Here is a 25,017-nt window from a genome sequence, read left to right on the forward strand (position 1 = left end):
GCCCTCTAGTTCTGGACTCCCCCACCCAAGGGAAAAGACTTTGCCTATTTACTCAATCCATGCCCCTCATAATTTCATAAACCTCTATAGGGTCACCCCTCAGCCTCCAACACTCCAGAAAAAACAGCCCCAGCCTGCTCAACCCTATAGCTCAAATCCTCCAACCCTGGCAACATCCTTGTAAATCTTTTCTGAACCCTTTCAAGTTTCAGGGAGGAATTGCCTTATGAGCAAAGGCTAAGGAGATCATGACTCTACTCATTGGAATTTAAAAGACTGAGGGGTGATCTCATTCAAATATATAGAATTCTTAAGGGGCTTGTTAGTGTAAATATTGACAGGATGTTTCCCCTCATGGGAGAGTCTAGGATCAAACGGCATAGTTCAAAATAAAGGGGCATCAATTTAAGAATGAAATGAGGAACTTCTTCTCACAGTGCATTGAGTGTCTTTGGCACTTCTTGCCACAGATAGTTATGGGGGGGCAGAGTTCTTGAATATATTTAAGGCTGAGTTAGATTCTTGTTCAGTAAGAGAATCAATAATTACAGGGAAAAGACAGGAAAGTGGATGTGAGTAATATTGGATCAGCCATTATCCTATTGAATGGCAGAGTAGGCTCGAGGGGCCTAACGGCATGTTCCTATTTCTAATGGTCTTAAAGGCAACAGTTAGACTACAGGTAGTTGAAAATTTGGAAGTAAAACTGATGGGGAATTCTAGAAGAACTGTAAACTTTCAGCATTCTTCCAAGTGAGTCACATTATTGGTTCATCATTTTTCATCCCACAGTAAGTTTACGAGTGTTGCCTGACTTGGCTGCATTACTCAGCTGTGGTCTTATCACTATGACTGTGTCCACACAGTGGAAGAACTTGTAGGCACAGTCCAGTTCCATTGCATGAGTGGAAGCTTTGCTTGTTGGTGGGTCTCATTGGCTGGTCACTTCACGCTTTGACAACTATGTGGGGGCGATTAATGAAATCCTGCACCAGGGAAATCCAATGATGCAGACAAAATCCAAAGGGCAGCTACTCTGAGAGTGGCAGCCTACAATTCTTGGTTATCTCCACATTGGTTTGTTTTGGTTACACATGTTGTATTGAGGGCTTGTCCTCTATCACTTTGTTTTCTTTCCTTATTTGTGATTGTCTCATATCCAGAGTTCTGCTCTTCCAGTTAAAGATGTTTCCTCTCATTTCCACAGGCTGACTGTTGTGCCCCATTGCTAGCTGGAACCTTCCTTCTGAGCATGTAGCTGCCTGCTAGTCCTTGGCAGCTTTGCACACTGCTCTTCTGCACTCCACCCCAGGAAAACCCCCAGGCCAGGAGCCACCAACTCCATTCAAATCTTAGGTACATATTGCCCATTCTCCCTGATTCTGTGAAAAACCAAAGACACCTTTTCACCATAAGCTCAGACCTCTTCCCAGTCCCCTCCATTTGACCTACTGTCCCCCTTATGCGGCTGGAGTGATGCTCTAGGCAGCAACTCCCTACTTTTCCTGCCTTGCTTCAGCTGGTCATGTTTTCAAGACACAGGCAACTATCTGGCCTTTTAAAAATTTAATCCAAAACGTTTGACAAGCATTTAACCAGCTTTTAGACATCTTCCATCAGCTGAATTTGGAAGACAGTGGGTTTTGTTTCCCTCCCTCCTACCTTGCTGATTATTGCCATCATAGGGTAAGCAAATTGAAATCAGAATGCTACCTGGCAGCTGTATTATTGGGCATAGCTTTGCGTTTATTCCCAACTGCAATGGGAAAAACTCTCTTTTCTCCCTTAAAACATTCTTTTGACCAAAATCTTACTGACTTGTCTTAGTAGCTTCTTATTTATTATCAATGTTATTTTGTTTTGCTAACTCTCTTATGAATAACTTTTAGATGCTTTACTGCATTAATCATGCTATATACTGAGAGACTGCAATATTTTTTCTGGAACGTGGAGATAGGAGGCCAGGTTTCCCACATATTGGCACTGCGTAACACACCGGGAGCCTTATGGCACAGCGGTAGCATCTCAATCGCGAGACAAGGAGACTCAGGTTCATGTCCCACCTGCTTCAGGAGTGTGTTATATCATCTCTGAACAGGTCGATTAGGAAAAGACATCATTACATGATACTTCCTCCTCACCTGCAGGCCAGCCTGATTTACAGGCTTGGCTCCCAATTGGGCAAGAGCATGGAGAGATCACAGGATCAGGAAGGGAGCTCGGTGGGATCACAGGGTTGTCTCTCAATACCCAATTGGGATGTTGGTTGATGAACAGAGAGGGGAGCCCAATGGTGGACAGTAAGTTTTCCACAGGTATTCCTGCTCTTCTTGGCCCACAAGCTGTGCTGAAAAAAATACTAAGCTATTCCTTCTCCTGCACAGTCCACCCTTAACCAAGCTATCTTTGCTCAGCTTTAGCTCTAGAATCTCCTTAGGCCCGGAAAATTAGTCAGCTAAGGTTAACCCTGTAAGACAGGTTGCACATAGCTCCTGGCTTCACTATAATATTTTAGTGCACAGCAAGCTGCTTGTAAACTTGGTAGTGGGCATTCTAGAGGTAGATTGGGGCCAAGTTTCAGTTTAGAATGTTACATTTCACCCATTCTCAGTACAGAAGGAATAGTTAGTAAGTTTGCACTTGACACAAAATAGATGGTGTAGTGGACAATGAAGAGTACAATGGGATCTTAAGCAGATAAGCTGATACGCCAATGGGCTGAGGACTGGCAGATGGAATTCAATTTAGATACATGTGAGGGACTGCATTTTGGAAAGGCAAATATACTTTTACACTTAATAGTAGGGTCCTGGGAGTGTTGCCGTATAAAGACACCTTGGGGTGTGGTTCATAGTTCCTTGATGGTGGAGTTACAAGTAGATGGAGTAGTGAAGAAAGCATTTGGTACACTTGACTTTATTGGTGAGTGTATTGAGTATAGGAGTTGGGATGTCATGTTGCAGGACATTGGTTAGGCCACTTTTAGAATACTGCGTTCAATTTTGGTCTCCCTGCTATAGAAAAGATGTTGTTAAACTTGAAAGGGTGCAGAAAAAATTTACAAAGATGTTGCCAGGGTTGGAGGCTTTGAGCTATAAGGAGAGGCTGAATAGACTGGGGCTATTTTCCCTAGAGCGTCAGAGGCTGAGGGGTGACTGTTAGAGAGGTTTATAAAATCATGACGGGCATGGATAGAGTGAATAGCCAAGCTATTTTTCCTGTGGTAGGTGAGTCCAAAACTAGAGGGCACATGTTTAAGGTGAATGGGGAAAGACTTAAAAGGAGCCTAGGCAGCAAATTTGTCATGCAAAGGGTGGTGCGTGTAGGGAATGAGTTGCCAGAGGAAGTGGTAGAGGCTGGTACAATTACAACATTTAAAAGGCATCTGGAAGCGTACATGAAGAGGGAGGGTTTAGAAGGACACGGACCAAATTCTGGCAAATGGGGCTAAACTAATTTAGGGTATTTGGTCAGCATGGATGCATTGCACCAAAGGTCTGTTTCTGTGCTGTACAACTCTATGACACCCCTTTTTGAATGTTAAAATGACTCCAAGTTGTTGTTAAGATGTAAAACAATGAGGTTTGACAAGCTTTTGTATCACTGAGGGATGGCATAGCCAGCGTTAAATAAGTCCTCATCTGGTATCCTTTGAACACAACAGCTACTAAACAGCAAAGCGAATTCTGGAGGATACTTACTCTTCCTTTTCTCCTCAGTTGAACAAGTTTCATTTGCCTTTGTGTGCCATGACAGAGTGCAGCATTGGCAAATATCTGCTTCTTTCTTACTCACTACGTGTCCCCCAGTCTCTCGTTATGCTATTTTTAATAATCACTTTAGAAATGGTACAGGCAACTGCATTCCAGTAGATTAGATTAGATTCCCTACAGTGTGGAAACAGGCCCTTCGGGTCCAACCAGTCCACACTGACCCTCCGAAGAGTAACCCACCCAGTGCTATTTCCTCCCACCACCAAACCATCATCTCCCAGACCATCCAGGACCTCATCACCTCAGGGGATCTCCCATCCACCGCCTCCAACCTCATAGTCCCACAACCCCGCACCGCCCGTTTCTACCTCCTGCCCAAAATCCACAAACCTGCCTGCCCCGGCCGACCCATTGTCTCAGCCTGCTCCTGCCCCACCGAACTCATCTCCCAATACCTCGACACGGTCCTGTCCCCTTTAGTCCAAGAACTCCCCACCTACGTTCGGGACACCACCCACGCCCTCCACCTCCTCCAGGATTTTCGCTTCCCCGGTCCCCAACGCCTTATTTTCACTATGGACATCCAGTCCCTGTACACCTCCATCCCCCATCACGAAGGACTCAAAGCCCTCCGCTTCTTCCTTTCCCGCCGCACTAACCAGTACCCTTCCACTGACACCCTCCTTCGACTGACTGAACTGGTCCTCACCCTGAATAACTTCTCTTTTCAATCCTCCCACTTCCTCCAAACTAAAGGAGTTGCCATGGGCACCCGCATGGGCCCCAGCTATGCCTGCCTCTTCGTAGGATATGTGGAACAGTCCATCTTCCGCAACTACACTGGCACCACCCCCCACCTTTTCCTCCGCTACATCGATGACTGTATCGGCGCTGCCTCGTGCTCCCACGAGGAGGTTGAACAGTTCATCAACTTTACTAACACCTTCCATCCCGACCTGAAATTCACCTGGACTGTCTCAGACTCCTCCCTCCCCTTCCTAGACCTTTCCATTTCTATCTCGGGCGACCGACTCAACACAGACATCTATTATAAACCGACTGACTCCCACAGCTACCTGGACTACACCTCCTCCCACCCTGCCCCCTGTAAAAACGCCATCCCATATTCCCAATTCCTTCGTCTCCGCCGCATCTGCTCCCAGGAGGACCAATTCCAACACCGCACAACCCAGATGGCCTCCTTCTTCAAGGACCGCAGATTCCCCCCAGACGTGATCGACGATGCCCTCCACCGCATCTCCTCCACTTCCCGCTCCTCCGCCCTTGAGCCCCGCTCCTCCAACCGCCACCAAGACAGAACCCCACTGGTTCTCACCTACCACCCCACCAACCTGCGCATACAACGTATTATCCGCCGCCATTTCCGCCACCTCCAAACGGACCCCACCACCAAGGATATATTTCCCTCCCCTCCCCTATCAGCGTTCCGCAAGGACCACTCCCTTCGTGACTCCCTTGTCAGATCCACACCCCCCACCAACCCAACCTCCACCCCCGGCACCTTCCCCTGCAACCGCAGGAAATGTAAAACTTGCGCCCACACCTCCACACTCACTTCCCTCCAAGGCCCCAAGGGATCCTTCCATATCCGCCACAAGTTCACCTGTACCTCCACACACATCATCTATTGCATCCGCTGCACCCGATGTGGCCTCCTCTATATTGGTGAGACAGGCCGCTTACTTGCGGAACGCTTCAGAGAACACCTCTGGGCCGCCCGAACCAACCAACCCAATCACCCCGTGGCTCAACACTTTAACTCCCCCTCCCACTCCACCGAGGACATGCAGGTCCTTGGACTCCTCCACCGGCAGAACACAACTACACGACGGCTGGAGGAGGAGCGCCTCATCTTCCGCCTGGGAACCCTCCAACCACAAGGTATGAATTCAGATTTCTCCAGCTTCCTCATTTCCCCTCCCCCCACCTTGTCTCAGTCGGTTCCCTCAACTCAGCACCGCCCTCCTAACCTGCAATCCTCTTCCTGACCTCTCCGCCCCCACCCCACTCCGGCCTATCACCCTCACCTTGACCTCCTTCCACCTATCCCACCTCCATCGCCCCTCCCCCTAGTCCCTCCTCCCTACCTTTTATCTTAGCCGGCTTGGCTCTCTCTCTCTTATTCCTGATGAAGGGCTTATGCTCGAAACGTCGAATTCTCTATTCCTGAGATGCTGCCTGGCCTGCTGTGCTTTGACCAGCAACACATTTGCAGCCCCTCTGACTAATGCACCTATAGCAATTTAGCATGGCCAATTCACCTGACCTGCAGATCTTTGGACTGCGAGAGGAAGCCGGAGCACCCAGAGAAAACCCACGCAGACATGGGAAGAATGCGCAAATTCCACACAGTCGCCCGAGGCTGGTCCTGGGAGGCAGCACTGCTAACCACTGAGTCACCATGCTGCCCACGTTGGCAGCTGACCATTGTAGTTCATCAGATATCCAGCACCTGCAGTTCATTGTTTTATTTTGGTCTGTGATGGATTGTTTGACTGCTGATCAACCATAAGATCTTCATTCAGTAGTCTTCTGAGTACCCAAATGCGCCCTCTAGGCAGCAATGCTTACTGCCAATAGAGACAAATCTAGAAAGCTTCAAACATTGCTCACACCTCAAAGCAGCTGGTTTATTTCGGTAGCCAATGCGGGAGAAAGAGATGTCAAAACCAATTTATGGCTGGAAATTGGAATTCAAGTGTCCTTGGTGTGACGGCTACTCTCAGGAAGTCGTGCAAACGCCGAGACCGAAAAAGAACCTATCGTTTATTGAAAGCAACGATAGAATAGTTATAATAGCAAACGGAAAATTAAGTTCAAAAGATGGAAATCAAAATCACTTAATTCAACATACTTCGAGGATCGAAAAGGAGTTTTATTCAAGTCTTTGTGTGAATTTTGAAGTGAGTTAGACGACCATTGTTTTCAGAACTACATTTGTCTTGCATCATTTAATCACAAACGCCGCATTGCTTTTTGCAATTCTTTGTAGGTCAAATTAGTGACAAATAGCAACATCTATTGATGGAACCCTAGTACTGCATGACCACACGGTCGCATTAAACAAAACTATAAACTGTTCGAAAATTTAAACAAAAGAGTGAAACATAGCCAGTCACCATTTACAGGACTACCTCCTTCAAAGTCAAGGTGTCAAATTTTATTTGAGGATAGTCTAAGCTTTTTCACTCGTTATAATTGAGTCAGAATGTTGGGAGTTTAAGTCTCAACTTGAGATCTTGAAGGCAAAGTTTTGGTACACCAATAAAACAATGGTGCATTATCTTAGCCAAATACGCTAAAAAGAAGCACTGCCTATTGTCTCAAGTGAATGCAAAATATCCTCTGGCACTTTAGAAGAGCAGGAGAATGCTGAAGGTGTCCTCTAATATTTATCAGTGTCCGACAATCAAGTTATTGGTCATATATACAACAGGCTGTCAAGTTTCCTTAAAAAAAAAGTGACCACACTCAAAAATTATTTAATCTAGCTGCATTTTTCATTCAGTCACAGGCTGTATCACTGGCAGCACTTGTTGGATGTAAAACATTCTGGGACATCTGCACTTGCGAAAGGTTTTATCGAAATGCAATTAGGATAGGAGCAGCAATTTTGGATAGCCGGTGTGGCATCTATAACTATACACAATACCATAGTGGAGGTCTAAGCAGCATCTTATACTAGTCCATCATAACCATCCTACTCTTGTCGTCTAAGCACCAATTTATGAAAATTACAAGCTTTATTTACAGTTCTCTGTCTGTCTTGCCTTCTTTAATGACTGATATAACATCTCTTTGCTTCCGTACACCATTTATTTATACTATGTTCTTTGTCTCAAAAGTGCATCACCTCACACTTCTCCACATCGAACTTCATCTGCCACTTGTCTGTTCCAGACGACAAAGGCAGTGGTTCTTCCCAAATGTTCAATTGGAAGTATTTGTGCATGTCCAGCACTAGTTTGCTGCTCCAAAATATGGCAAATCTGAGACTCTGGACACGTTGAGAAGGGTGGTAATGAGGTAGAGTTAGGCATCATTAGCATTCATGTGAAATCAGACATTATATTTTCAAATGATGCAGAAACTCAAAAAATGTCAGCTGTGGCTGACAAAGGAAATTAAGTATTGCATAACAGATTAAAATACTTATAAACTGGCCAGAAATGTAGTAAAACCTGATGAGTGGGAGACTTTTAAGAATAAAGGAAAGGAAGACTAAGGAACTAATGAGGAAAGGGAGAAAAGAATGCAAGTGTAATCTAGCGAAAAAAAAAGCAATGGACGGAGGAAGAGGCGTAAATGTACATACGGAGGAAACTTCTGGCTAAAACATGAGAATTAATTGGAGGCATAGTCAGGAGATTTATAGTAAGGAATAATGAGATAGGAAAGAGGCTAGATGATTACCTCCACATTGGAAACAGGTGCAGAGTAATCTCAGAATTAAGAAGTCCAATTGTATCATTGATAATCACAGGTGAGGTGCTGCAAGACTGGAAGTTGGCTAACATGGTGCCACTGTTTAAGAAAGGTGGTAAGGACAAGCCAGGCAACTATAGACTAGTGAGCCTGACGTCTGTGGTGGGCAAGTTGTTAGAGGGAATCCTGAGGGACAGGATGTACATGTATTTGGAAAGACAAGGGCGGATTAGGGATAGTCAACATAGCTTGTGTGGGGGAAATCATGCCTCACAAACTTGATTTGAGTTTTTTAAAGTAACAAAGAGGATTGATGAGGGCGGAATGGTGGACTTGATCTATATGGACTTCAGTAAGGCATTCGACAAGGTTCCCCATGGAGACTGATTAGCAAGGTAAGATCTCATGGAATACAGGAAGGAGGCAGAGGGTGGTGGTGGTGGAGGTTGTTTTTCAGACTGAAAGCCTGTGACCAGTGGAGTGCCACAAGAATCTGTGCTAGGTCCACTATTTTTCATCATTTATATAAATGATGTGGATGTGAGCATAAGAGGTACAGTTAGTAAGTTTGCAGATGACACCAAAATTGGAGGTGTAGAGGACAGCGAAGGAGGTTATCTCAGATTACAACGGGATCTTGACCAGATGGGCCAATGGGCTAAGAAGTGGCAAAAGGAGTTTAATTCAGATAACTGAGGTCCTGCATTTTGGGAAAGCAAATCTTAGCAGGGCTTATACACTTAATGGTAAGGTCCTAGGGAGCGTTGCTGAACAAATAGACCTTGAAGTGCAGGTTCATAGCTCCTTGAAAGTGGAGTCACAGGTAGATTGGAGAGTGAAGGCGGTGTTTGGTATGCTTTCCTTTATTGGTCAGAGTATTGAGTACTGAGCATTGAGTTAGGAGGTCATGTTGCTGTACAGGACATTGGTTAGGCACTGTTGGAATATTGCTTGCAATACTGGTCTCCTTCCTATCAGAAAGATGTGAAACTTGAAAGGGCTCAGGAAAGATATACAGGGATGTTACCAGGGTTGGAAGTTTTGAGCTATAGGGAGAGGTTGAATAGGCGGAGGCTGTTTTCCCTGAAGCGTCAGAGGCTGAGGGGTGACCTTATAGAGGTTTACAAAATAATGAGGGGCATGGATAGGATAAATAGACAAAGTCTTTTCCCTGGGATGGGGGCATCCAAAACTAGAGGACATAGGTTTAGGGTGAAGGGGGAAAGATATAAAAGAGACCTAAGGAGCAAATTTTTCATGCAAAGGATGGTACAGGTATGGAATGAGCTGCCAGAGGAAGTGGTGGAGCCTGGTACAATTGCAACATTTAAAAGGCATTTGGATGGGTATCTGAATTGGTGGTGTTTTGAGGCATACAGGCCTCGTGCTACTAGGTGGGACTAGATTGGGTTGGGATATCTGATCGGCATTGACGAGTTGAACCGAAGAGTCTGTTTCAGTGCTGTACATCTCTATGACTCTAAGTGGCTGGGAGGAATAAGAAGTTGGAAGAAATTAGAATCAATAAGAAGGTTGCACTGGAGAAACTAACAGGTTGAAAGTCGATAATATAATCAGGGTCAGAGAGATGTGTTTGTAGGGTAACCAGGGACAGGAACTAAACATCCAGGAGTATTCATTTCTGAGTCATAAAAAACAAAAAAGTAAAGGTGAAGTTGCATTACTAATTAAAAACAAAATCAACACAATACTGAGGAAGGATATTAGTTCCAATGATGTGGAATCTGTAGGAGAGCCGAGAAATACCATGGGGCAAACAATATTTATGGAGGTTCTATCTAGACATTCCCTCCACACACACCCACCCACACCATAGGGGTGATGTTGAGGATAGCATTAAACAAGAAATTAGAGATACATGGACTAAAGGAACATTTGTAATTATGGATGACTAATTTGCATATAGATTGGGCAAATCAAATTAGCAACAATATCATAGGGGAGGAATGCTTACAGTACACGTGCGCTTTTTTTTCTGGGCCAATACACTGAGGAACCAGCTAGAGAAGAGGATACCCTTGAGTTGGTCGTGTGTAATGAGAAAGGCATAATTGGAAATCTAGTTGCGTGACGCCAGTTAGGCATGAGCAACCAAATGATAGAATTCTTCAATAAGATGAGGAGTAACAGTTGTTTCTGAGACTAGGATCTTTAATCTAAATAGAATAAATTATAATGGTGAGGCACAGCTACGATTGGGAATGTTACTTAAAAGGATGTCACTGTAAAGGCATTCAAAGAGTGCATAGGTAAAGTGCAACAATTATTCATTCCGGACTGACGCAAAGGTAACATGGGACAGGTAGCCAAACAGTAAAGATTAAAAGTACAGCAAACTTAGTTTTAACCAGCATCTCATCAGCTGGCAGTCTTGGTGAACTGGCAAAAATTATTTCCCTCAAATACCACAATCTACCACGATATCAGAATATGCACCTGCAAACAGAGTATGAGAAAGTGTATACACCCTGCATTTTTTTTTATTACCTACAGTGCATTGTTACATTGATTTTAGGAAGTGTGTTGATATTTTTACAATAATAGTCTGAAGGATGTTGATGTCTCAAAGCTTTGGTCAGGGTTTACTGCAGTCATGCATACCTCTTGATTTTCCAGAATATTTGATTTACCAGCACACGCCTGGTCCTATAAGTGCCAGTTCATAAAAGGTTTGCTGTAGCATACAAATTGGCCAGAACATAAACAAGAGACCTGAGAAGTGGGACAGTTTAGAATTAAGCAATAGAAGACAACAAGATGGATTTAGAAAGGGAAACAAATGAGTAGGAGAATAAGCTTTCAGGGAACATAAAAACTAAGTTTTTATAGGATGTGAAAAGAAAAAAAGATTGGTGAAGACATCTGTCGACTCTTTACATGCAGGATCAGGGGAATTTATAATGGGAAACTAAGAAATGGCTGACCAACTAAATCCATTCTTCAGTTCTATGCTCTCAAAGGACACAAATAACATACTAGAAACATTGGGGTACACAGGGTTTAGGGAGATGGAGGAGCTGAATAAAATCATTAGTAGGAAAATGGTGTTGGGATTGATGGGCTGGAAGACTGATAAATCTCCAACGCCTGATAATCTACATTCCAGAGTACTTGAGGAAGTGGCCCTAGAAAGACTGAATGCATTGGTGGTCATCTTCGAAGATTCTACAGACTCAAACAGTTGCCAAAAAGGGAGACAGAGAGAAAACAGAAAATTACAGACTAGTCAACCTTATATCAGTAGCGGGGAAAATGCTATAGTGCATTTTAAAAGATAGAACATTTAAAAAATAGTAGCAGAATCTGACAGTCAGCATACATATGTGCAAGGGAAACCATGCTTGATAAATCTATTGGAATTCCTCAAGGATGTAACTAGTGAGTTGATGAGGGAGAGCTAGTGGCTGTGGTTTATTTGGACCTTCAGAAGACTTTCCACACAATCTCACGTAAAATATTAACATGCAAAATTAAAGCACATGGGGATAGTATATTGAGATAGATTGAAAACTGGTTGGCAAACAGAAAACAAAGAGCAGGAATAAACTAGGTTTTATTTCCCAAATGGCAGGCAGTGACGAGTCGGATACTGCAATGAACAATGCTGGGACCCCAGTTATTCGCAATGCATATTAATGATTAAATGAGGGAACTAAATATCACCAAGTTTGCAAATGACACAAAGCTGAGTGGGACAGGGAGTTGTGAAGAGGATGCAGGGATGCTTCATTGTGTTTTGGACAAGCTAAAGGCAGCAAATTGAATTTTCATTTTTATTGCTCAGGGGTTGGAGCTGAGAAATAGCAAGTCCTATCACAATTGCACAGGGTGTTGGTGAGGCTTCACCAGGTGCACTGCATAGTTTTGGTCCCCATAATTTAAGATAAACTGGAGACAATTCAAAAGAGATTCACTCGGCTGTTTCCTGAGATGAAGATGTTGACATATCATGAATGGTTAAACAGGTTAGAACTTTAATTAATTATAGTTTAGAACAATTGCGCGGGTGTGTGTGTGTCTCTTATTGGACATGCAAGATACCAAGATTCCCTAATGAGGTAAATGATGCTTCTATTATTGGGAGGATCTCAAACTAGGGGACATACTTATTGAATAAGCGGACACTAATTTAAAAAGACGTGAAGAAACTTCTCTCAGAGGGTAATAAATGTCTGTTATTCTCTACCTAAGGGAGTTGTGGATCATATATCATAAAGTATTTAAAGAGGAAGTAGATAGTTTTTGAAATATTGGGCAGGTGAGGGCTATGAGCTCTTGGTACAAAAGTGGAATTGAAGTAGGTCAGACATGACCTTATAGAATGGCTGTGTGGGGGATTGATGGGGCAAATGGCCTACTATTTATGTAGTTAAGTAAAATGATTGTAACATGCAATTCAGAGAAGTGTGAGGAAGAGTAAGCGTGGCAAAAATAGTAAAGTCATCATAGTCTTACCAGACTATAGAGGTGCTTTCATTACAGTGAAACACAGACAGACAACTGGTGGTGGTTTAACCTGAGGGTCACCTCAGGCGAGGGCATGGTTGAGGAACAGAGTCCTTCATGATAATCTCAGGCAGTGCAGGAATTGAACCCACACTGTTGGCACCTCTTTACATTGCAAACCAGCCATTCAGCTGAGTGAGGACAGTATGAACTATAGCGTACAACGTTATCAGTGTACAGAAGAGCCTGTTAGCATATATACATTAATCTTTTAAAACTGGCAGGACAAATTGCAAAGTTATTAAAACACATGGCATCCTTGACTTTATTGATGGTGGAATTGAGTACAAAAACAAAGTAGTTCAGCAGACCTCGATGAAGACTGGTTAGGCTTCAGCTGGTGTATTGTTTTCAATTTTGGGAATCTCACTTGGGATCTTGTAAAGGATGCAGAAGAGATTTGTTAAAATAACACCAGGAATGAGAGAGCTCATTTATAAGAGAACAGGTCATTTGCTTACAGCAAAGATTAACAGGACATTTTTTTTCCCAAAAGAAGAGATTTTCAATATCTTTCACATTTTCAATATCAATTGCTTTGTGAGGGTATAACATACTTCTAGAGGTACAAGTGTCAATATAAAACAGATTTATGTAATTTACCAAAGCCAACATAAGGAAATTAATTTGCTTTGCACAGCAAGTTGCCTTGATCTGGGATATGCTGCCTTAAAAAGGAGGAATCAGATTGAAAACAGAATTAAACAAATACACAAGCACAGGACTCTTGGGGGGGGGGGGGGGAATGTGAGAGAGAGAGAGAGAGAGAGAGAGAGAGAGGGAGAGAGGGGGGGAGAGAGAGAGAGAGAGAGAGAGAGAGAGGGAGAGAGGGAGGGAGAGAGAGAGAGAGAGAGATTAATTGGCGTACTCTTTTGACGCACTGCACAGACAATGTGCTGAATGGCCTCTAACATTTCACTGTAATTTAAATGCATGCAAAAGTGGGCCTGTACTCTCAGGCAAACAATCCAAAGCACTTGTCAGATTAAGTACTTTGCCTTTAATTTCGATAAATTTTGAGGTGCATGCATTACAAAATAAATGCTCTGACACTCAAATAGTTTAGGTAAAAACAATGACTGCAGATGCTGGAAACCAGATTCTGGATCAGTGGTGCTGGAAGAGCACAGCAGTTCAGGCAGCATCCAACGAGCAGCGAAATCGACGTTTCGGGTAAAAGCCCTTCATCAGGATTCAAATAGTTTGTTTGGTGGTGGCATTAAGCAAACACAGGTACTCCATTTCCAGTACTAGTTTGGATAAAGAATTAAGTGGTATGTCTTTACCAATTCAAGATTTAAGACTTGTTCTGAATTCCTTATTACATTTTGGGAGGCTGTCATTCATTCTCAGACAAAAAAAAACTCTATGCTCATTGATTAAGAGGTTTTAGAACATAGTGCAGATCTGAATCTGATAAAGGTTTTATGAAAAAAATGATGATGCAGACCCTAAAAAAGCTTTCTGATTGTTCTGCCACTTTACAGAAAACATTAAAACACCAAATAGATCAATTTTTTGTAAACATTTTAATTGTTATTGAATGTTCTACATCTTACAGTAAATATACAATTACAAACTCTTGGCTTAATTCTGTCACTTAGATCACTAACTGATCTTTTCCAAAAAACAAAATAAAAAAACAGAATTACACTTCATAGTCACAAGTGTAAACTGTGGGTCTTTCAGGTTCCATAAGTAACTTCTAATCTGCGTTATTAAAACACTTGCGTTCTATGAACTATGCTTGGAAGACAATGACATTTCCATAATTCTCTTCTTGCTTTATTAGTGTTCCAATAGAATTCAAAATAAGGAAGTCCAAAACTGCAATTGAAATACAGTAAAAGGAAAGCCCACAGACTTGTGTTCTGAAATGCTCCCTGTAGCTCAAAGAAGCATCCAACTTCAGTTAAACCATAAAGTTTTTTTTTCTATTAAGAATAATAAACATCAATCATTAAACAACTTAAATAACACTTATGGTAAAAAGCGCTTAAATTACATATCTGAACTGCAAAGGTTTCCTAGGTTATCTTTCTTTAAAATACAGGAGCAACACTCGTACACACCGTTTAATCTCTCCTATTTAAATCTGATATTCTGAAGTACTTATGACATTGAATTGGGCCAGTACAACTATTAATATGCATTGTTCAAGTCTTGCATTACAGTACTTTTTAATCTAGCAAAGATGTACAAAAATCTGTTAAAAGGTCTTGTATAATCATAAATGAACTGGAAAACCTGGTTATGTTGAACAAGTATCCTTGTTATTTTGTATGCTTGTTTTTCTTGTGTCATACAGTTGCACACTGGTTATGAGCTAAGCAATCCAGAACAATAGGGCTAACCTTAAATACACAAGTCATCTGGCAGCATCCAATTAGCCATTTAACATTAAAAGAACAGTTTATAACTTCCACAGTTCAACTGAATTTAAGTTCTAATGTTAATTCTGAAGTATTTTGAAACATCATGCCAATTTTTAAAATTTGCATGATTATTCAGTACGAAAAGTCTTAGTCCAATTAAAATGCAAACACATTGAAATCTGGGCATCGATTTTTCTTTTCAAAATTACGGCAAAGTTAAAAAGTTAGAAATCTGATTTAGCTCATGAGCTGGTAAGCAGGAACAAAAAGGAAAATACACATGAATGGCAACATCGCTGCAGGTTCAACTGTTAATATATACTCTGCAGCACAAAGTTCTTGCATAACAAATCCACACAATAAGAACAACTTAGCAGGAAAGTCGTTCGGAACACTTCCAATACATTTTTGTTATTTCCAAACGATATTTTGTTCTTCTTGCAAAATCAAAGGAAATCCACATTTGAAAAGAATATAAACTGAGGGTGCAATAAAGTTATATTTTCTAATCAATCTGTTCAGAGATGCTATTTCACATTTCTGAAGCAGGTGAGACTTGAGCTGGTTCAGAGTTAGGGACACTACCACTGCACCATAAGCATCACTGCTACCAGGTGTAACAATTATTACTTAATGCATTTTATATTTAATGAAATGTCGGCCTGATTCAACAGTAACAGAGGAAATAGGAATGAGAGTGCAGACTTTTATCAAAATCAGAACTATCAAAGTTGGTGGTCTGTGATGAGATGATCTTGTTGGCAATAGCAAAACATCTAGACAGCTTTCTGATAAAATAATGATCTGCCAAATGGTGTATCTTTGAGTGAAGTATTCTGATGACCAGCAGTAATGTTGCCTAAAATCAATCAGTTATTTTTAAGGTGTAAAAGGCTAGTATTCAATAACTTTCAATAATTCCCATCTAAAAGATATCACCAACAACTATCTTTTGAAACGTAACATGAATTCTGGTCATCAAGGTAATTAGTGCTGATAATGTACACTTTATTTCTGGTATCCAGTCTCAGTACTAATCATTATGAGGTCAGGTTAAAAAAATCATTTGATGCAGAGTAAAGTACCCAAGCTCCTAAATCTATACCACTATTCCCTATGTAGTAGCATAACAGCTACTTGAGAAAGTTAGGCACTGTAATTTTGTTCAAAATTTTAACCTACTTCTTCCTGAAGATGACTCAGTGAGAAGCATTAAGAAAGAGCAAACCATACATTTCTCTTCAAATGTGAAGAAATCAGATAGGTTTTCTTCTGTTTGTAAATCTAACAACGTATACCTGCATAAGGGGAAGTCAACAAGACTATTTACCAAAAAGATAAATTTCTATCAAATAAAATCAAATTTATCAGAATGTTTTGTAAGTGTTCCACTATATATGTATTTTCTTACCATGTTTAGCTAATTTGTGCTAAATCTGAACCTGACCTAATCAAATGTGGCTGAAATATTTGTCCCCAGTTAACAGGTCAATTTAATTAAAGCGACTTCATTTACAAAGACATCAGCAACATAAAGGGCAGTCAGAACTCAGACCATTGCAATCAACTGGGAAATTAAGCTTCGTGATTCTAGACATAAACAGAACCTCTTTGAAGAATTACAACTTCTCACACTTTTAAAACCAGGTAGATCAACAGGACCAGTTAATGTCACACTAAATAGTTCCTATGTGCCAATTCAATTAATATAAAACTAATAGTGGGAATTCAACGTGAAAACAATTGCCACAACCTCTTTGCATTCTATACTTTATACCAAACCTGATGCTGAAGTGTTTCCATTAATGTCCTGCAAAAATCTGATATTAATTGCAGTAATATCAATGTCTTACTAGGCTGTGATGATGTGCTTAATGAGGTGAAATAAAACTTCACTGAAAAAAAACAAGACAATCACTTGCATTAACAGTGGTTTTTTTGTTCAGAATTGCTTTCCTTCTATAGTAGTTGCTGAAACATTGGAATCCTGCAGTGATATTTCTTCTAGTTTCAAGGCTGAATAGTAGAAAATATTTAGAAATCTGTACTTGCCAATTCTCTACAGCTCACCAGTTTCAATTTAAGACTGTCATATTTCTATTTCCTACCAAATTGCGATAACAGAATTTCTGCATATCCAATGTTTAACATCTCTCTTGCTCTACTGAGCTGGACTGTTTCTCAGTCAGGTCTAGAATGTTCAAGTTAAGAACCACAAAACTTATCCCTCCCCATTCTGGTGGGACATGAGCACTTCTCTACTAATTAGTACTTCATTCTGTAAATAATGAAGGATAATGTCTAAGTAACCACTATGAAATCTCTAACAGCATAGTAATGGAAAACTGAACATTCAACCCGTGCTGATGGAAATGGTCAGTAAAGTCCAGTAACCAGAAAATCCAGTTATTCACTGATAAATTAGCTATTTGATTAAATCCACAGCATAATGCCTTTAAGGGTTCCATACTTAAAATTTGGGCGATATAGCAAGTTTAGATAATGGGCCAAAGAGTGTTTATGCTGGTATTTAACAATCTGGATTAAAAATCAAAAACTTAGCTTTTAAAAAAAAATGGACTAGCGAGCTCAAATTTTCAAATGGCATGTAGCTCAAAAGTGTTAACGATTAGCTATAAAGTAAATATGTCTGGTACACGAGCATACCTTAAACTAGTTTTAAAACTGCAAACTAGAAACACTAAGACATAAAATCCCATCTTTTGCAACAATCTCGTTGAAGAGGCATATCTTATTTGAGAATGCAGATATACCAACTGCCCACAAATGTAAACAAACATACCTGCACATGACCATCTTAAAACATCAGCATCGAAAAGTATTTGATATTGCAGAATATACTCTTTCGCACCTTTACTAAAGGTTACATTTAGCAGAATGCTGCTCCATACAACTAAGATCTGTTAGGTTGAGATTGCAGTGGGTGCATATAATGCATCCACAATTATTTTTGGAAATTAACCACTAAATCTCTCTTTAAATTATGTGATCTGAACATAAAAATTTCTGCAAGAGCAGACTGTTTGAGTTTAATATATTTGATTACATTTCTATGTAAAATCTAGGTCTCATACAGCTTGTTTTTCAGAAATCAGTCTATTAAGCTAACCACAAACACAATACGGGTGTGTTTTTTTATATATATATATATACTCATGTATAAAGTTTTGTACCTGTTTAGTAGCATAGATTATTTTTATATATGTATTGTGCAACATAACCCAGCTTCTGTATTTTAACAGAATTCTGATATGTGGCCATTTCTAAGTTGGAGGAAAATATATGCTTCCTAAATCTCAATTTGTTTTACCTCATACCCTTGTCAGTGCTTTCCAGTCATATACATTCATTTCCAAAAACTTTACCATACGGGGCAGAGAGCGCTCACTGGACATGAATATTCACTCTTCTTTCAAAAATTTAAGCACACTGTTCCCATTCTATGTGGATGGCATTGTCCCACAAATTCCTGTCAACTAAGACTTTCAGAGTTTTAAAGCTGCAGCATTATTCCACCCAGGTCCTTTCATTAAGACAAGGGTAGTAAAACTCTGCATGAACTTCTGTAATTTTATCACCACTTAAAATTATACAATATTTAAATGTAATTTTACCTGCTTTCAAAAGATTGCAATGTCAGCTGATAACTTAAACAAGCTGACACCCAAATTATCTTGATAAGAGATACTGCTTAACAAAATATTTTAAAATTCCAAGGCGTTCAATTTTATCATAATGCAGCAAGGTTTCACAGGTTCTAGGAGAAGCTTTGTTTTGTGAATTCAGATTTTGAGTCAGATCTGACAGATAGCTGAAGGAAGCAAATACCATGGCATTTCTAATACAGTCCAACCTGTATTTTGTACTTAAAGAACACAATGCTGACTTAATAGCTGTAAGGGATTGGTGGTGGGGAAAAATGGTACTCAACCAATCACTGTATCCTGAATAGAGATTCCGGCCAAACGACAAACAAATAATGCTGAATTACTTAAGTCAACCTAAGAATTCACTGCATTGTAGCATTGAGTGGAGTGCTCCATTAATTCTATATCCCTTTAAACCCTCAAAGCTTTCCTGAATTCTATCGTCAAAAACAAATAAAGATTAAAGGCCATTTCAGTGGTGAGTATTAATTCTGATAACACTCAAATGTAACTAGAAAGACTAATGTCCAAATTGCATGTCTAAAATTTTATGGTTGTTAAAATGCAAGTTCAGAATGTGCGAGATCAAGAACACCTACATATCAGATTAAAGAGACATAGCCTATTTTCTCTTTAATACTGAAGAATGTATTTGTCTTCCTTGGCGTTTGGTGCATCATATTCAAGTTGGACTCATTGATTTAAATTTCAGTATAGACCTTATAAGATCTCAATAATAGAAGTGGTGAGATTCTCAATTCTTTTCTAAAAAAAAGTGTGACATGTATTCTCACCATTGAATAGGCCTTTTTGGCCAATGCCTTCTAGTGATAACACATTGGTCTGAAACAATTTTGAATAGCTATGATGGAAAAGAACTTAAACGAGGCAGAAATTTGGAGAAAGCAGCTTTTACAAAATAAAAACACTAACTGATGCATAAAGTGACCTTTGCACTTTGTTCTTGCAAACAGATTCGGTGCCATGTGGCTTCAATGCACAAGCACCAACGTAAGACTTGAGTAGTTGCATACAATGTCTGACTCCAGATCTGCAGAAAGAAAAAATAAACCACAACTTTAAACCATACATATAATAAAAACTGCTACTTTGAATTCAATTAATCACATTCACACTGAGAAAACTATTTTGGATGTAATTTATTTTATTATGAATATATCTTCAGTAAAACTAATTTCATGAAGTTTTATTTACAATTTAGTACTGAGATGTTAAAGGCCTAGCCTTAAATTCTAAAACAAAGAAATGTGGATGCTGGAGATGCAAAAACAAAAAAAAACAGAAATTGCACTTTTGAGAGAAAATAAAGTTATTCTCCAGACGCAGTCTGAAGGTGGGTCACTGGACTCTAAATGTAACTTTTCTTCTCTCTCCACGGATGCTGCCAAGGCCTACTACTTTTCTCCAGCAATTTTTGTTTTGTTTTTAAGAAATGTAGATTTTGTACAATCCAAGCAAACTAACATACTAAAATGACTGTTAAAACAGTAAAGAGCCATAACATTAGTTGGTTAATATTAACCAGAAGAACTAAAGAGTAGATTAAGTACCAAATTTGCTGACAAGAAACAGACTGCCAAAAAAAGGAAGTACAATCAGAGGGATTTAATACAGAAATGCCAGTTGTCATTTAAAGCGGACCAGTGTAAGGTGATGAGACTGAGAAGCAGAACTTACAGTTGGGGTAGTAACATTTATATAGCATCTGTAAATAAATGACTGCAGGTTGCTTCACAGCAGCTTAGCCAGAGAAAAGGAGGGCTTATTAGTATGAATAACTAAATAAGTTTTAAAGAAGAGTCTTAAAGCAGTGGAGAGGTTCAACAACAGAATTCTAGACATTAGGATCAATACAGCATAATACATACAACCAATGCAGGAGGAGTGGAATGAGGAAGGAAGTTATGCAAACAAGCAGAGTTGGGGAAATTGAATGTTAGAGCTGGAGGAACTTAGTGATATAGCAGGATTAGGCCATGGAGAGATTGAAAAACAAGAATGATCATTTTAAGTTCAAAGACTTTGGTCAAACCCCAGGTAGGTCAGTGAATACAGCAGCAATGAGTGAGCAGGATTTGATGCAGATTAGTATATGGATAACAAACTTTAGATGAACTCTAGTTGACGGAAGGCAAAAAATAAAAGACCGACCACAAGTGTATTGAATAGTCAAGTCGGGTGGTAGTTTAAAAAAAAATGCGTAGAGGCTTCAACAGCTGACAAGATGCAGCATGGTGGAGTCTAACGAAATTAATGTGGTGGCCAATGGAATTACTTATGATGGAGAGGATAGGGACTTGGAAGCGACTCAAATAGAACATATGCTGTTAATATCCTGCTTCAGCCCGAGGCAAATCAGGAGAAGGGACACATTACACTTTTGCCATGCTTCAGCAAATATGTTGCAAATTTACCAGTTGTGCCATAAATTGATGCCATGGAAAGTTGGGTATGCTTATATGGCAGAAAAAAGAAAATGTAAGATCAATTGGAAAACCTCAAGCATGAAGTCGGTGCTAGCATGAAGTTGCATCTCCATTTATTAAAAGGTTCAAATATCATATAGGGTCCTAGGTGAGAGCATTGATTTCTAAAATGTTATTTAAAAATCATACACTTTGCTTAACGGCAGTGCAAAGTCTCACTGCAGTAAGCTTCCTCCAAGGATGCTTTAGTTCACCTCAAACACAACCATGTGTGAAAGAAACTTCATACAGCTTCCAGCTGTAAATTAAACTGTACCTCCTGCAGTGAACACATGATTTGCCTAATTCTATACAGAATCAATTTCAATATAGGATAATTAAGTCCTTCAACTCAAAGCGAATAGCCCTCAGTTGCTACAGATTTAAGAAAAGGAAAGATCTTTACATATGTACTATTTAAGAATATTTTCAACCTGTTGGCAACTTGGAGTACATCATTTAGTTTGAATCAAATCTCAGTGCTTTACTTGGCATGATTTGAGAGCCATTAGTTAATGTGCTGCACATATTTCATTAATGTAATTTCGCACTACACAATTTATAGGACCTTATAAAAGGAGGCCAATCAGTCGTCAACACTGACATCAGCTCATTGAAAGTGTTATTCAATTCATTCCACCTTTCTGCAATTAATTTCTAACACCTTGAAAACAACTCCAGCAAACTCCCTTTAGATATCACGGAGGGAAGATTACTGCCCTGGACATCAATAGCATATTTCACTGAGTGTGGCATTAGGTGACCTGAGCAAAGCTGGAATCGATGGGAATCAGAGGGAAAATTCTGTGAAGTCATACTTACAGCAAAGGAAGGTGATTATTTGAAATTGAGGTCAATCATCTCTGTACCAGTACAACAATGCAATAGTTCCTCAGGCTACTGTGCTGGACTCAACATCTTCAACTCCTTCAACCAAGTTTACCTCCATCATAAGGTCAGAAATGGAAAAGTTCTCTGATGATTTCACAATATTCTGCATCATTTGCAAAATTTCATTTACTGAAATGCTCTGTATCCATATGCAGCAAGAGCTGAACATCACGAGGCTTGGAATGCTAAGCGGCAAACAACATTCGCACCATGCAAGTGCACGACACTGACAACCTCAATCAAGAATCAGCAACCATTTCTCCTTGATATTCAAGGACACCACCTACGGCTTATTTAATATTCCCACTATCGATATTATAGGGGTAACCATTGACCAGAAATTGAACAGGAGAAGGCTTATAAATATTGTAGGATGAGAGATTGGGGAATTCAGCAGCGAGTAACTCATCCCTGGACTCCTCAAAGTTTGCCCACTACCACAAGTGGTAAGTCAAGAGAGAGATGGAATACTCTCAACTTCCCTGGATGAATGAGCTCAAAACAACAGGTGGATATCATCCAAGATGAAGTGGACCACTTGATTGGCATCCCTTTACCACCTTAACCATTCAGTTCTTTACTACCAAGAGTTGTAGGTGCAGTTCAGTAACTTTTAAAGGCTCTTTGACAGCATCTTCCAAACTTGCAACCTCTACTATTTAGAAGGATATGGGCTGGAAATACATAGGAACCTAGAATCTACATGCTCAGCTCCCCCCTCCCCCCCAGCCATATACTATAATGACTTGAAAAACATATTATAGTTCCTTCACTGTCAGTGAGTAGGAATAAATGGGTCATTTTCCAGGTAGAGAATAGTGGTGCACTGCAGGAATCAGTGTTTGGGCCTCAGTTTTTCATAACATTTATATAAATGACTTGGATGAGATAGCCAAATACAATATTGAGTGCTGTGAAGAGAATGCATGGAGGCATCAGGAGTGATACAGATGAGTTGAATATGGGGGCAAACAAATGCTAGATGCAGTATAGCATGGATAAGTGCGAAGTTACACACTTCGAATGTGAAAAACAGCAAGACAAAGTATTATTTAAAAGGCAATATATTGGGAAATGTGAATGTACAAAGGATTGTACAGCAGTCAACAAAAGTAACCAGGCAGGTACAGGACGCAATTATGAAGGCAAATAGTGGGTGAGCTTTCATTCCTAGAGGATTTGAGTTCAGAAGCAGCAATGCCTGACTGCAGCTGTAAAATGACTTTGACAAGACTACACGTGGAGTAGTATGTGCAGCTTTGGTCTCCCTACACATGACAGAACATACTTGCTGTAAATGAAGTGCAGCAAATGTTCACTAAGCCAGTACTGGAGGTGGCAGAACTGTCCTACTAACATAGAACAGTACAGTGCAGGAATTGGTCTCCTTATTGTTCCTTAGTGGATTCCAAATGTTTCCTCATCTCTAAATGGCCTACTCTATAATTCTTAAGCTGTGAGCCTGTGATTCTAGACAGCTAGGAAAAACATCCCCCTTGCATCTACTCTGGCTCGGCCTGTTAGAATTTTATATGTTTCAATCAGATGATTTGTAAAGTCTAAATGTAACCTCAGAGTGAAGAAGGCTCACTGAACTCGAAATGTTGACTGTTTCCTCTCCACAGATGCTGCCTGATCTGTTGAGTTTCCCCAAGTTTGTTTTCTCTCAGAGTCAGCATGGCTTTAACAAGGGTAATTTTTAAAAATTTCCTGGTGTTCTTCGAATATGTAAAAAGCTAACTGAAAAATAGAGGTTTTATAGAAATCGCATTTCTGGATTTCTAGAAGGCATTAGATTAATGCCCAACAAAAAAACAATATACAAGGTAAGATTGCATGGGAATAAAGGTAATACATTAGCTTGGATAGAGAATTGGTTAATCAAAAGAAAGTAGTGTCAAGATAAATGGGTCTTTATCTGATTGACAAGCTGTATCTAGTGGGGAGCTACAGGGTTTGACCCACAAGCTTCAGCTATTAGCAATCTATATTAATGACTCGAATGTAGGGATAGAACACACTACAGCCAAATTTGCAGATGACACAAATAGGTGGGAAAATAAGTTGCAATTAGGAAATATACAAATGGATATGGGTACGTTAGAAAATCAGGCCAATATTTGGCATATGGAGTTCAAAGTGCATTGGTGCATTTTGGTTAGAAGAACAAAAAGACAAAGTATCTAAATTAAGAGAACCTTCAAAATACTTCAGTGCATAGGAATTTGGGTGTCCTCAAGCATGAGTCATAGAAACCTATTACGTAGGTACAGCAGGCAATAAGGAGGCAAATGAAGTTTTGGCATTTATTGCGAGAGAAATAAAGTATCAAAGCACAGACGTCATGACAGAATTGTATAAGACACTAGTGAGACTGCATCGGGAGTACTGCATACAGTTTTGGTCCCTTTAGTTGAAGAAGGATGCAATTGTATCAGAGGAAGTTCACAGAAAGATCCTGAAATTAATTCCAGAGATGGAAAACTTATGAGGAAGGACTGAGTAGTTTAGACCTATATGTTAGAGTTTAGAAGGATGACAGAAGGTCTAATCGAGGTACACGAGTAGATGCATAGCAGATGTCTTCCATTGAAGCAATCTAGAATAAAGACCGTTGGTTTAGTTTTAGTCTAAATGGAGGCAGATTTAAAACAGAGATGAGAAGGTATTACTTTTCTCAAAGGGCCATGAATGGAATTCACTACCTCAGTAATGGATGCTGGGACACTGAATTTGAGAAGTTAGATTTTTAATTAATAATGACCTAAAGGGTTTGGGGGCAGGAAAGGCAAAGATGACATTAACACAATCATATTAAATGGCAAAGTGGTCGAAAGGAGCTGGATTGTCCTCTATGTTCATTTTTTCACTTAAAGGGTGGTCAACTTGTAGATTTCACCACCACGGAAGG

At 40.1% G+C, this 25,017-nt stretch overlaps 1 protein-coding gene across 5 annotated transcripts in view; it reads right to left on the reverse strand.

Annotated features, from left to right (window-relative positions):
- Positions 1-14,210: 14,210 nt before the first annotated feature.
- Positions 14,211-25,017, reverse strand: part of fam168a (family with sequence similarity 168 member A) — a 111,377-nt gene continuing 100,570 nt past the window's right edge. For all 5 annotated transcript variants that reach the window (XM_060826202.1, XM_060826205.1, XM_060826204.1 and 2 more), the window contains one exon: positions 14,211-19,780. The gene's annotated coding sequence lies outside the window, so the exon portion shown is untranslated. The remainder of the gene's footprint in view (positions 19,781-25,017) is intronic.

Source organism: Hemiscyllium ocellatum, chromosome 6, assembly GCF_020745735.1.
Source record: "Hemiscyllium ocellatum isolate sHemOce1 chromosome 6, sHemOce1.pat.X.cur, whole genome shotgun sequence".
Lineage (NCBI taxonomy): Eukaryota > Metazoa > Chordata > Chondrichthyes > Orectolobiformes > Hemiscylliidae > Hemiscyllium > Hemiscyllium ocellatum.